This window comes from Orcinus orca, chromosome 4 (genome assembly GCF_937001465.1).
Source record: "Orcinus orca chromosome 4, mOrcOrc1.1, whole genome shotgun sequence".
Classification (NCBI taxonomy): Eukaryota; Metazoa; Chordata; class Mammalia; order Artiodactyla; family Delphinidae; genus Orcinus; species Orcinus orca.
In genome coordinates, this window is record NC_064562.1 from 147,021,913 (window position 1) to 147,037,157 (window position 15,245).

The 15,245-nt window shown below is 33.8% G+C and overlaps 1 long non-coding RNA gene across 1 annotated transcript; it reads right to left on the reverse strand.

The window, feature by feature from the left end:
* Positions 1–6,238: 6,238 nt before the first annotated feature.
* LOC125964192 (uncharacterized) lies at positions 6,239–11,657 on the reverse strand. Its single transcript, XR_007476932.1, has 3 exons — positions 11,591–11,657; positions 7,837–7,872; positions 6,239–6,280 (listed from the first exon to the last, which is right to left on the reverse strand). It is a non-coding gene; the product is annotated as an uncharacterized LOC125964192 (long non-coding RNA).
* Positions 11,658–15,245: the final 3,588 nt, after the last annotated feature.

The window sequence follows — 15,245 nt, forward strand, 5'->3', positions numbered from 1 at the left end:
CTTGGGATTATTCTATGTTTCTTTAATTTATCAGAGTATGGAGTTGATATTTTAATGCTTTATGCAAAATGTAAGCACGTTGTAACAATAGTACTTCATTCACTTCAAATTTGTTGTGCCATGGCTATATATTTTACTTCTACATATGTTATAAACCTAACCATAAAATGTTATATTTTTGCATTAAATTATCAGTAGAATAGTAAAGTAATAAGAGAAGAAACACAAAGTTAGTCTTCCTCATTTACCTAATGTATTTATCTATCTAGTGTCTTGATTCTGTCCTTTGACCAGTTCCATCTGAAATCATGTGCCTCTATCTGAATATTTCCCATAGCAGATTTTGTGGTGCAGGTCTTTTGGTGACAAGTTATTTTATCTTTAATTTTCTGAAAATATTTTTCAGTTTACTTTTATTTTTGAAGCATTTTGGCTGGATATAGCATTTTTGTTTTTGTTTGCTTGTTTGCTCCTCCTATACATACTTTAAAGATATTGGTGCATTGTGTGCCAGCATTTATTTTTTCTGATTCTTGAGAATTCCACTGTTATTTTAATCATTATTCTTCTATATTTAATGTGTCACTTTTTCTTTGGCTGCTTTCAAGATATTTATTTTTATCTCTCCTTTTAGGCAATTTAATTATAAAATGTCTAGGTGTGATTTTACTTTAATTTAGCCTACTTTAGGATTTCTGAGCTACATAAATCTGTATATTTGTGTTTTCCTTCATGTTTTGGGGATCTTTGTCAGTATTTCTTCAAAAAATATACACACTTTTTCTCTTTCTCATATTTTCTCCCTCATCTCCTGGGACTCTAATTACACATATATTAGACCTACTGGTTACTGACATCCAACTTATTCATTTTTTCAATCTGTTTTTTCTCTGTGTTTTATATTGGATACTTTCTATTGATCTGTTTCCAAGGTCACTGAACCTTTCTTCTGTCACCTTCAATATCTTGTTAGTCACATTGAATAAATTTTAATTTCTTAAAGCTTCAGTTTTGGTTTTTTTTTTGTTTGTTTCTTTGTTTTTGTTTTTTTTGGGGGGGGTACGCCGGCCTCTCACTGTTGTGGCCTCTCCCATTGTGGAGCACAGGCTCCAGACGCGCAGGCTCAGCGGCCATGGCTCACGGGCCTAGCCACTCCGCGGCATGTGGGATCTTCCCGGACCGGGGCACGAACCCGTGTCCCCTGCATCAGCAGGCGGACTCTCAAGCCCCCAGTCTTGTTGTTTTAAATATTTCTTTTTTTCTTTTTTTTACTTATTAAGGTTTTCCTTTCTATGGGTATTTGAACATATTTACAATAACTGCTTTAAAACCCTGCCTGCAATGAGGTATCACCTCATACCAGTCAGAATGGTCATCATCAAAATATCTACAAACAATAACTGCTGGAGTGGGTATGGAGAAAAGGGAACCCTCTTGCACTGTTGATGGGAATGTAAATTGATACCGCCAATATGGAGAACAGTATGGAGGTTCCTTAAAAAACTAAAAATAGAACTACCATATGACCCAGCAATCCCACTTCTGGGCATATATCCTGAGAAAACCATAACACAAAAAGAGACATGTACCACAATGTTCATTGCAGCACTATTTACAATAGCCAGGACATGGAAGCAACCTAAGTGTCCATCAACAGATGAATGAATAAAGAAGATGTGGCACATATATACAATGGGATTTACTCAGCCATAAAAAGAAATGAAATTGAGTTATTTGTAGTGAAGTGCATTTACCTAGAGTCTGTCATACAGAGTGAAGTAACTCAGAAAGAGAAAAACAAATACCGTATGCTAACACACATATATGGAATCAAAAAAAAAAAAGTGGTTCTGATGAACCTAGTGGCAGGACAGGAATAAAGACTCAGAGGTAGAGAATGGATTTCAGGACACAGGGTGGGTGGGGGGAAGGGGAAGCTGGGACAAAGTGAGAGAGTAACGTTGACATATATACACTACCAAATGTAAAATGGATGGTTAGTGGGAAGCAGCTGCATAGCACAGGGAGATCAGCTTGATGCTTTGTGATGACCTAGATGGGTGGGATATGGAGGATGGGAGGGAGGCTCAAGAGGGAGGGGATATGGGGATATATGTTTATGTATAGCTGATTCACTTTTTTATAAAGCAGAAACTAACACACAATTGTAAAGCAATTATTCTCCAATAAATATATATAAAACAAAATTAACAGAAGCAAGATATGGTGGAAATAAGAAAATAAAGAGAGCTATGTAATAGTAACAAAATGAAATCAGGAAACATAAAAAATAAATAATAATAATAGTAGTAATAATAATAAAGATAATTAGCAGAGGCAATGTAAATAGGTATATTGTCAAAGAATCTTCTCTTCAAACTGTGTGAATAGATAATAAAAACCTGAAAAGTTAGGCAAATCACCAAATTCTAAAGGAGATTTTCCACCTCATGAAATTACAACAAACTAACCAACCAAAGCCAATTAATAAAGTCTATTAAGATTTGTTTCAGGCAAATGATTTTAATGATTTTTATAAACTCATGATACATATGTAATGTTTTCTCACTCCCTAAACACGGAACGACTTCTAATGCTGTGTTTCTTACATTCAGACATCATTTCTACTTCTATGAACTTGCATTTATAAACTCTTCTTTGAGAAGTCTGTTAGTCATAAACATTTATTTCTTTTAGCATCCTTTCTTTAAAATATACTTAATATCGGTGGCATTAGGCTCTATATTCTATGATAGCCTTGAGCCAATGAGGAATTAGATAGTGTTCAAATTATATTATAGTGTGTATTTACTTATCATCTTGGTTCTTTAAAGCACAAAAAAATGAAAATATTTCTTAGATATAATTTTGTAATATACACAACAGTTTTTGTTTATTATTTCTCCTTGGAGTTCTGGATAGTTATATCAATTAATAGACATCTATAAATGTCTCAAATTATAGAAACTCAAATTACAGAAAGAAAAGCATTCCCTGAAGTATTGAATATATACATTTTCAATTTTCTCCTGAAACTTGCTGTAAATTTTTCCATTTTGGCTGCTACTCATTTCTGGATATCTCTCACATATGCCCTTTTATCCTCTTGTGTGCTGATTAGAACACAGAGGAGAGCATACTTGAATTTCACTAGAAGATGACTGATCAATAATTCTCTCTTTCTATAGTATAATCTATTTAAAAACAGATACATGAGTTTGGTTTTTGGTGTGTCCAATTCTTTATATGAACTAAATACCTAAACTTTAATTAAGTGCAGTTCTCCTCCCCTGGGTAACCAAATACTGCAAATATACATTTTGAATCAAAACTAGGGCCACGATTAGAATAATGAATGTAGTAGCTATCATATAAGATTGAGTTTTAGTTTAGGTAATATAAAGTATGTACAGTAATAAATATAATTTCTGGATATTCAATAAATGCTTATTTTTCACACACCAGCATTCCCCACTATCTCTTAGAGTATTTTAAATTCATAATGTATAAAACGTAATCATGTAGCTTCCTTACCTGAGAGGTTTTGTGAAAATCATGATTGTAGAATCCACACTATTAGTTTTATAGCCAACCTTTTCACATTATATACAAACACTCTCTTTAACTGTATTTCTGCCTGAATTCTCTTATACAATTAGACTGTGGGATTTTTATTTCCATAATCGCATTACACTGACACTTTTTAATTGATTTTAAATCTGATTATAATGTGCTTTTTTAAAAACACAAGAAAATTAATTTTTCCTCAAAATTATTGATGCAAAACTAACAGTAATCAAATAATGGAATTAATGATGTCACTCCAATGACTTTAAAATAATCATTTGAAATATCATGCATTCAATGTTTAAAAACTGTGAGTAGAAGATGAAGTTGACTATCAAATTAAAAAAGCTTTTCCACAGGGAAGGAAACCATCAACAAAACAAAAAGTCAGCCTAATAAATGAGAGAAGATCTTTGCAGATGATATATCCAATAATGGTTAATATCCAAAACATATAAAGAACTCACACAACTCATTATAAAAAAATCTGATTAAAATATGAGCAGAGGACCTGAATAGACATTTTTCTAAGGAAGATACACAGATGGCCAACAGACACATATAAAGATGCTCAGTATCACTGATCATCAGGGAAATGCAGCTCAAAACCACAAAGAGACATTATCTCACATCTGTCAGAATGGCTATTATCAAAAAGACAACAAATAACAAGTGTTGCCCAGGATGTGGAGAAAAGGGAACCCTCGTACACTGTTGGTGGGGATGTACACTGGTGCAGCTCCTATGGAAAACCGTATGGAGTTTCCTCAAAAAACTAAAAGTAGAACTACCATATGATCCAGCAATCCCACTTCTGGGTGTATTTCTGATGGAAATAACAACACTAATTTAAAAAGATATACGTACCCCTATGTTCACTGTACCATTATTTACAATAGCCACTATATGGACACAACTTAAGTGTTCATGGACAGATGAGTGGATAAAAAGGTAAAGTATATCTACACAGTGGAATATTACTCAGCCTTAAAAAAGAAGAAATCTTGTCATCTGCAGCAACAAGGAGGGACCTAGAGGATATTATGCTAAGTGAAATAAGTCAGACAAAGAAAGACAAATACCATACAATTTCACATATTTATGGAACCCAAAAAAAATCCCCAACAAAACAAAAGAGAAATAGACTCAAGATACAGAAAACAAACTGATGGTTGCCAGAGAGGATAGGGGTGGGGAAGGGCATTGGGCAAAATAAGTGAAGGGGATTAAGAGGTACAAACTTCCTGTTATAAAACAAATAAGTTATGGGGATGTAATGTACACTGTAGGGAATGTAGTTGATAATATTGTAATAACTTTGTATGGTGACAGTAGGTTACTAAACTTATCATGATGATCAATTTGTAATCTATATTCATGTTGAATCCCTTCCCTATATTGTACACCTGAAACTAATATATTGTTGTGTTCATTATACGTCACTTAAAAAAATGTCTAATGTTTTAGAATCATTTTTTTTCTTGGTTATCCAAACTGAGGCATCTGTAACTAATATAGTATCAATCATAGCAAAATATGCAATGAGAATACTTTCTTGTGCTTTTTAACTTATAGATTTATGAATTCTAGAATGTAGTTACAGGTAAGAATGACTGTCTCTGTCTTAAATCAAACTGCTAACATCTATAGTTACAGCCACAGGGTAACAAATATAACCTGCACTAACTGGAGCACTTGAAATAATTGCCTCATCTAAGAGGATTAATTACTGTGGTTCTCTGTAAGGTATTGTTCAGAAATCCTGTTTCTTGAGTATTGTGTGACAATCAATGTAAATATACATTATGTGTGATACACAGTGTGGATTACACATAGTCTGTACTTACACACATACCTTGTATATGCAAATACACAATGTGTGTACCTAGGGAAATATAAGAAACTTTCTGTGAAAGATTTCACACAAACCCCATGCTCCAGCTCAGATAGTTGAAACTTGTATTTGTCTATTACACTTTTTCTCTTTTTGAATTCATTTGTCATTTAGTTATATCTATAGACTGAATATTTTTGTTTCCCAAAATTCATAGGTCAAGAACTATCCCCATTGTGATGTTATTTGGAGGTAGGTTCTTGGGAAGATGATTAGGTCATGACAGCAGTACCCCCATGAATGGGATTAGTGCCCTTATAAAAGAGCCTGTAGAGAGTTCCTTCCCTGTTTCTGCCATGTGAGGACACAGCCAAAAGACAGCCATCTATTAATCAGGAATCAGGCTGTCATCAGACACCAAATCTACCAATGTCTTGATCTTGGACTTCCCAGTCTTAATAACTGTGAGCAACAAGTTTCTGCTGTTTATAAGCCACCAAATCTATTGTATTTCATTAGAGCAGCTCCAATGGACTAAGAGAGTTATGATTAAGATCTAAATAAAAACAGGCAATTGAACTTTTCCTTTTGACCTGTTCCTTATGTGCACAGGTTTTATTTGTTTTTACCCCCAAATAAATTTCAAACTCAGCTCCAAAGAGAAAATTATTCTTACTTGGTTGTTCCTCAATGTTTGTTGCAACAAATTCAAAGTCTTCTAAATATAGCTATTTCTTACTTGCTCCTCCACATCCACTTTCCCACTTGCCAGCTCTGCTTCTGACCCAGGGCAATGACACATGTGGGCTACGTCTACATGACTCCCATGCCCTCTGGCTTCTGGTTGAGTTGCACCACCTGTGAGCTTTAGTAGGAAATCTGAAGGATGATAGAAAGATAGATCAGGAAAATTATCCTCAGGCTCTCTCTGAGTAAGGTCAACACAGGTTGGCTGTATTCCTTGACTACAGATGACAAAACCTCAAAGTCACTTCTTTGCTGTATAACCCCACCCTTCCTTAATTTTTCCATTATTGTTACTGCTGGAATCTGCATTGACATTTAAGATTCCACTACACCTCCCTCACACCTTTATAATGTATCCTTATATAAATAAAACTTTTTCAGATTATCTTAATTTGTATATGTCATCTGTCTCCAGTTGGAACCTGCCTGATACATTTTCAGAGTCATCGAACACATCTTTTATATATTATGTCCTTGAAGGTACAACAATATGCTTGAAATCTAAGACAGTTTTAACAGTCACCTAATAACTTTGTCTAAGACACCACGTGATAATGTGTTAACATTCATGAAGATACTGAATAATTCCAAGTTCTCAGGAGAAGCCACAGGACAAAGCATAGAATATTGTAAAAATAATTTGGGTTTATTACTTATAAACAAAGCATTTTCAAGAAGTAATTTCAAAATTAATAATTTGATTTATGCCATAGAAATGCTTTATTGAATGTTAGAAGATGGTCAAGTGTTCTAACTCCACATAAATGCATCATTTAACTCCACATAATTGCAATTAAAAATAAGTTTAAACAGTTAAAATATTTTTATTAATTATTATGTATCTTATATTCAGACAAATAAGGAGGTTGCACAATTTCTAAATTTCTGTTTCACTGCTTTTTATATAATAAGATTAAATTTAGATGTTGTCCTCAAAAACAGACAATGTAGAATAAAGAAAGCAGGAAAACCATGTTTAAAATACATTGTTTCATTTTCATGATATGTAACAGTCATTATGGAATTGAATTAATAAAACCTGGATGAAAAACTAAATTAATTAGAAAAGAATATTAGTTTTTTAGTTGAAACTTGAGTATATTATTTACTTTACTCTCACTGGGTTATGTTTTCCAAACTGGAACTTATTTTACTAATTTATCAATTTCCCTTTCCTAGTTACACATTGTTAATCACTCAGTTTGTGACGTGTAGGCTGACTGGGTCTGGGTGTTTGGCTCAGTCGGTTGGTATATTTCCCTAATGAGGTCCAGGATCTATGCCCAGTCCCAGTAGGAGCCACTTAGTCTCACACAGAAACAATAACTACATAATGTATCTTTAATTTCAATACTAACTGAAAAAAATCAATTTATTCATATATAAGCTTACCTTTATGTTTGTTTGAGAAACTAGTCTCCATTCAAATAATAATAATAATAAAATAATAATTTTAGTTTACCATTTTCCTGAATATAGTACTTCATCTTAAGCTCTCTCAAATGGAGCTTGCTCATTTTCCACATCCCAAAGAATTAGGAGTCAGAAAGAAATGTAAGCATCCTCTTTGACCCCTGCTGCCATGGTGCTCTTCCTAAATCATGATTTCACATTTATGTAAAGGAATCTGTGAATTTGAGGCTCATGCCAGTATGCTATGCACTATGTTCTCTTCAGGTTTTCTTTACCTCTTTATTTTGAAATACCTTAAACTTATACTCCATCTTAAAAATATTAAAAAGAAAATCCTTGCAAATTTCATTCATGTTCTACTTACGTGTTTTACAAAACTTGTGTGTGTGTATACACACCCATATACATACATATGTGTGAGAGTAAGTTGTAAATGAGTTGCTCCTTTACATCTGAATAATTGTCTATATAATAGTGTGCTTTTTTAAAAGGGCATTGTCTTAAATAATCACAGTTCTGTAATACATATCACAAAAGTAACCTTGACAAAGTGCTATTTATATAATATACAGATTTTATTTAACTTTTACCAGTTGCCCCACTAATGTTCTTTTTATCTGGTTCAGAATCACATAATATCCTTCTTTGTCATCTTTTTTTAGAGTTCTTTAACAAGATAAAGTCTCTCCCATTCTGAGGGTTGTCTTTTCATCTTGTTTATAGTTTCTTTTTTTGTGCAAAAGCTTTTCAGTTTCAAGCAACTGACAAAGGATTAATCTCCAAAATATACAAACAGCTCATACAGCTCAATATCAAAAAAACAAACAACCCAATCCAAAAATGGGCAAAAGACCTAAATAGATATTTCTTCAAAGAAGATATACAGACTGCCAACTAACACAAGTGCTCAACATCACTAATCATTAGAGAAATGCAAATCAAAACTACAATGAGGTATCACCTCACACAGGTCAGAATGGCCATCATGAAAATATTTACAAACAATAAATGCTGGAGAGGGTGTGGAGAAAAGGGAACCCTCCTGCACTGTTGGTGGGAATGTAAATTGATACAGCCACTATGGAGAACAGTATGGAGGTTCCTTAAAAAACTAAAAATAGAACTATCCTATGACCCAGCAATCCCACTACTGGGCATATATCCTCAGAAAACCATAATTCAAAAAGAGACATGTACCACAATATTCATTGCAGGACTATTTACAATAGTCAGGACATGGGAACAACCTAAGTGTCCATCAACAGATGAATGGTTAAAGAAGATTTGGCATATATATACAATGGTATATTACTCAGTCATACAAAGAAATGAAACTGAGTTATTTGTAGTGAAGTGGATTGACCTAGAGTCTGTCATACAGAGTGAAGTAAGTCAGAAAGAGAAAAATACTGTATGCTAATACATATATATGGAATCTAAAAAAAAAAAGAAAAAATGGTTCTGATGAACCTAGTGGCAGGACAGGAATAAAGACACAGATGTAGAGAATGGACTTGAGGACACAGGGTGGGCGTGGGGAAGGGGAAGCTGGGACAAAGTGAGAGAGTAGCATTGACATATATACACTACCGAATGTAAAATAGATAGCTAGTGGGAAGCAGCCACATAGCACAGGGAGATCAGCTCCATGCTTTGTGACCACCTGGAGGGGTGGGATAGGGAGGGTGGGAGGGTAACACAGAGGGAGGGGATATAGGTATATCTGTACATATAGCTGATTCAGTTTGTTATACAGCAGAAACTAACACAACATTGTAAAGCAATTATACTCCAATAAATATGTAAAAAAATAATAAAATTTAAAAAAAGATAAAGTCTCAATCTTTTTTTGGTTTGTTTTCTCATGACTTTCATAGTTGTACTGAGATCCCCTTCATCTTTCTCATTCACCAAATCAGTGAGTACTGGGCTTATATCTTTTTTTGTCTGTACTGGCATCAAGTTGGGTAACTTGAATATAACTAGACATCATCTCTAGTGTTATTCACTTTCCTCAATTCACCCCCCTTAGCATGGCTACAGCGTGGACCTAGTCAGCACCAAGAGTGTTCCCATTTGTAAAATATTAATGCTGCTATTCCATTCCTGAAGAGCATCATTTTTGCTGCTATACTTATTGTCAAATTCCCAAACAACTCAAATCTCTCTTATGTTCTGCTAATCAGATTCCTCCTATCTTCATTTTCTTCCATGTTCGATGAATATTTCATAGTATATCAATCTACCTAAATCTTGTCAGTATTCTAATTTACTTTGATCCATTCATTTCAGTGATCTCACTTGACAAAAACACCCATTTAAGATTAATCAAATGTTTTTCAATGTTTTTCCTCTATGATAAAAACAGGCAGAATTGTGACACTGTAAATTTATGATCTCCAGATAGATTAGGTGATCAGTGCTTCCAGTCAATCCTTCTTTCTCTTGTTCCTTTGAAGGAATAAGGTACAGGCACAAGCACAATCACCAAAAGACTCTCCCCTTCCAGTGCATACCACCCTCATTTTTAACTGATCCCCGCCTCTATATCAATAACAAACCTTGCCATGCTTTAATATCCCTGCCCTTGGATAAAGATTATTGAGATACCCAGTCATCAAAATAACATTGATTCAAATTCAGAAATGGTCTCCTCTTTTTAAATCCTTCCTTAAGCCCCTCTCAACTTCTCCTTATTAAAATGTTCCTTGTTCTTTCCTTGGGTGTGTTTCATCTTGCTATAACAAACTGAGTAAACCTGGATTTGTCTCAATGCAAATCTGTTCTGGATAGGTTTCAAGTTGGTGGTGGTTGACATGTCCTTTACTCATTTCCACTCTCTCCTACTTTTTTTTAACCTCCTTTGTTCATTTTAAACCTTCTTTTCATTCCTGCCCTGCCACTTCCTCCTTCACTTTTGTCCATAAGATTATCTCCTACTACCTAAAGAAAATATAAAAATCTGTAGATAATAAGATTTCCATGGATGTATCATGGAGAATGAGTGTAAGGGAGTTAAATCCAAGGTAAGAAAAATGGTTTCTAGTTTCTCGAAGGAGAAGACAATAGTCTGGAGTAGGTCCCTAAGGTGGATTGCAGAGAAGTGGACAGAATTCAAGGATGGTGAGGAGGTACAGTCATGAGACGGAAAGGCAATTGTTGCTTCCCTTCACTTTACTAAAGATTCACAGGTTTGAGATGGCTTGGAAGAGGCAGTAGAGTTAAAGTGAACAAGAGTATAGAGTTATATGACTATGATACTGGAATGGACATTTGTCAAGAGAGTAGACCGTTCTTGTGGATAAAAGTGATGTTACTTTACGCAAAAATTGTGAGGCCTCTGAAGACTCTTTCCAGAGTAGTGAAGAAGAAATAATCTATAAGTACATAGAAAGAGACAGAAAAAGAAAATATATAGGTTTTTTTCCCCTGAGATGCACTAAATTGAATTTAGCTCATTCAGTGTGTTCCCTATGCTTGTTATTTTACTGTTTCCTGATTTTTCCATTTTAGATAATATACACTGCTTTCCTGTATATGGAAATATACACACACATACAAAGACTTTTCTGTGAGCAACTTTCAGTGGAAGAGTGTCTGTGAAAATTATTTCAAGCCTTGGATAATAAATTACTCCTCCAGAACGGATAGGTGTTTGCATCTTTCAGGCACTGAGAGACAATTAGCCCAAGACCATTTCAATTAAATTCATGGCTTGGTGTTGTCTTGTTTTTGCATAACATAGATAATATGCATTTGTGTTGCAAATCCATATGAGAGCATGTTCATCATGATAACTTCACAAGGATAATTAATTTTACTCCATGACTATGTAGTAACACTTTCTTTGTAGTCACTTAAGATTGGAGGGAGGACTTGTTTACTTCTGGAGAGGGTGCGTCTGTGGGATCTCAGTTATAAGGGGTTTGTCTCCTATTTCACCTTCCCTTGATTTGGGGATTTGCTCTTTATTCCCAGAAGCCTGTAAAGCAGAGAACACCAAAGCCCAAACCAGGTTCTGTAACTTACCTTAAAGCAAACTTGGCTCTAGTGCTCTGCCCACCTCTGTTGGTTTCCCCTCCTATAAGGGTTTCCCTCTATCCTTCTGAGTTTTTGGCTAATACCCCTATAACAGAAAGACAGATTAACAGAGAAAAACATTTCATTAACGCATGCAGCCCACACCACAGAAGAAACCTAAACAAAAAGTGACTCAAAATGGTGGCTTAGAATTTCAGCTTATATAGCATCTTCAATAAAGGACAATAAATTTTAGAGAAATGGCAGGACAAAAGTGCTTGGGGTAAGGTTAGTAAATTGTGGAGAAGCAACTAGGAAGATAAAGGTTAGTTTAACAAGGTGTTTTTGAACAGATTTCTCATCCCCAATACCCCATCCCTGGTAATGACAATATCTTCCTTTCTCTTAGTACAGGTGAGACACCTTTCATATGGGAGTTTTATCTTTTACTTTCAGGAAGAAAAGGAGGGTCTACATTTGCAATTTTTCCAGTATCTTCAAATCAAAATAATCAATATGTCAAATTGGCATATTATGGGGGTGACATGCTCTGAACACCTTGACCATAGTATGTTATATTTTAGGCAAGTGAATACTCACTATTATGCAAAGTTTTCAATATCTTCACAAAGAAATATGTGTATTCTTATCAATTTATATTGCTTTTTAAAAATACTGTGGCTAAGTATATTTCTTCAAAACACATGTAAGTATACCTAGACAGTTGTATATTAGAAATGGCAACCTCAATAGCACACTGATATTGTTGGGAAATAAATGAGATATAGCCTACAATGAATAGTTTACATACTAGTTTTTCAGAATGTATAATGCACAAACATTATAAAATTAAAAAATATATATATTTATGTGTATATATGTATATACATATGAAAAAATATACACATATATTACAGTAGCAATTCCAACTTACAAATAACCAACATTATACTTCCTAAAATAACTATACTGAACATTTGTTATGCATGGTAATCCTATAATAGAGACACCAGTAAAAAGGTTGATCCTAAATTATAAGCAAATCTTTTCAGAGAGTCATCATTTTTGATAGCACAGCTATGTTTTAAATTGAATGTTTCTTGAATTAGAACTTAGGGAGTTTGTTTTCCTCATAAATATTTAAAAGTAATATGTTTTTGTTGTCACAATTTATTCATAAGTATAAATCATGATATATACAAAAGAATGATGTTGAGAAATATAACCATATAACCCTGGTTTTATGGATTTATTTTATTATTAAATGAAACCCTCTCTTTAGAATGTAATGGTCTGTGAATTCAGCCAATACAAAAATTTATTCAAAGAAACACAATAGAGCTGATTTTCCAGATGACTGAAGAACTGAATCTTATGGATGCTTTTAGCAAGAATTTAGGATCAGTCATATAGGGCTAGGCTCAAAGGACTATATAAACACAAAATAAAAGCCAACCTGTTTGCAGTATTAGTCACAACCCACTTTGTTTATTTGTTCACTTTATTTCACGATGATCATTTCTTTCTTTCATAACTTCATTATATTTCAAACTCTTCTCATCAGTAAAAATTATCTGTCAATAAGTAAAACCTACCTTTTATATTCCTGGGTTTTAGATTGTATTATGGAATTAATTGAGAAATTAACTCCTTTGGATGTTTATCTGTCAATGCTGAAATTAATACCAGAGATTATTTTTCCCAGTTGGAGCAAACCTTTTATTTATTCAGGGTATGTAATTAAAAAAAAATAAAAATAGTCTAGTTTCAGTGTGTATTTTATATGGAATTTTTAAAAAATATACTAACCAACAGATAGAAAAATCCAGTTTTCTAGCAATACATATAAGGTGCATATCCTCTCCTGAAAAATAACAAAGTAGAAAAAAAGAAAGGAAGGAAGGAAGAGGAGAGAAGGAGAGAAGGAAGGAAATAGGAAAAAAGGAAGAACACAGTTTTATTTCTGGGGAAATGAATGCACAATTTGATGAAAAAATTCTTGAAAAATATGATTGCCCACGGAAAGTATTTTTATATTATAATTTTAAGATTTGAGGACTATATTAGAAAATTAAAATGGGGCACAAGGAGTTGAATACTTGAGTTTGTCATCTACTATGTACTCACAATTTCACAGAGATAAAGATGTAGTGAATGAGGCAAATTTGAAATACTTTTCCATCTACCAAAAGTGTAGCAAAGGATATTTTTATATGTACCCAGCAATGAATAAAAATGAGATGACATACAAAATCCCTAAAAAAAAAACATTTCCAGCCTCATCTTCTACCACCCTGCCAGTTTTTGGCAAATAATCAAATATATTCTATTATTTTGAAACAGTTCCCCATGTCCCTATAGAAACAAGATTTTGTCATGTTTTTTTGCATTATTTTAAGCAGTTTTCTCTGCAGTTTTGGGGGGAATCAGTGAAGTTTGATACAGAACATAAATGAATATTTGCTGAACAAGTGAATGAACAGCAAAGTTTTCAGAAGAGTTTGTCTAATTTGAATAATGGTTAGTTAACCAGATAGAAGAAGATTGCGGTAAAACATTCAAAGCAGAGAAAAATCATCCCCAGTTGATCCATGCTTTCTTCTCTTCTTTGAACCAATCAGGCACTCTCTTGTTTTGGAGATTTTGTACATGCTGTATCTACTAACTGGAATGGTGAAAAACAGAATCTCCTCTTGGCTAATTTCAAGTCTTTCTCAAATGTTACATGGTGAGATCATCTATCTGACATGGTAACATTCTATCACAACATTCCTTATTTTGCTTGCTTGCTTTAGTTTTTCTCCTCAGTTCTTATCACCATTGAAAACTTATATAATTTCGCTTTTTTCACTTGGTTTGATATTTGTTTTCCATCTCTGGAAGGCAAGCATCTCTCTGTTTCTGTTTCTATCTCTGCCCCTGTTACTGTCTCTGGCTCTCTTTTTTTTACTGCTCCAAACACAGTCCCCTAAAAGAGAACCTAGGTTCTGCATAAAATTTTAGTAGATGAATGAGCACATTCATCTTAGTAAAATATAAAACATAGAAAGCTCTCAATGTGATTACTGCATTTATATCACTCAGGATGTTCTAGATTTTGCTGAATTAGCAAACAAATCCAAAATCTCATTTAATTATCAAAATAAAGGTTTATCTTTTGTCTATATTAAATATCCGACACAGGTCTATGGGAAGGTCTGTCAACATAGTCACACAGGGCCTTAGACTAAAAGAAGAGTTTTCTTAATACATTAGCTTGAGCATGTTGAGGTGTTTGCTCCAAAATTAAGAACCAGTTGTTATACCATGTACCCTGTAACACAAAAAAGAAAAAGAGTTATAGTTATTCATTGGTCCCTTTTGATAGTAGAAGTGACAAAACCAAATATGCATGTGCTATTTCCTCTGCCTGAGATGTCCTTCCCCAGATTTAACCAATTTACCAAGTGAACTGTTAGGCTTTCAGTTTTGAATGGGATGCAGAAAAAAAAAAAAATTCCTATCAGTTTCAGAATACAGCATGAGCTATTCTGCTTCTTTGACCAAATGATCCAGTGTATCTGATCCAATTTCAAGTTTCTCTGGCAGATAGGAAAGTTTTACGAAACCTCTGCTAATTACTGAAAGGAGTATCACAGCACAGAACCTGAGGGCATTAGAGAAG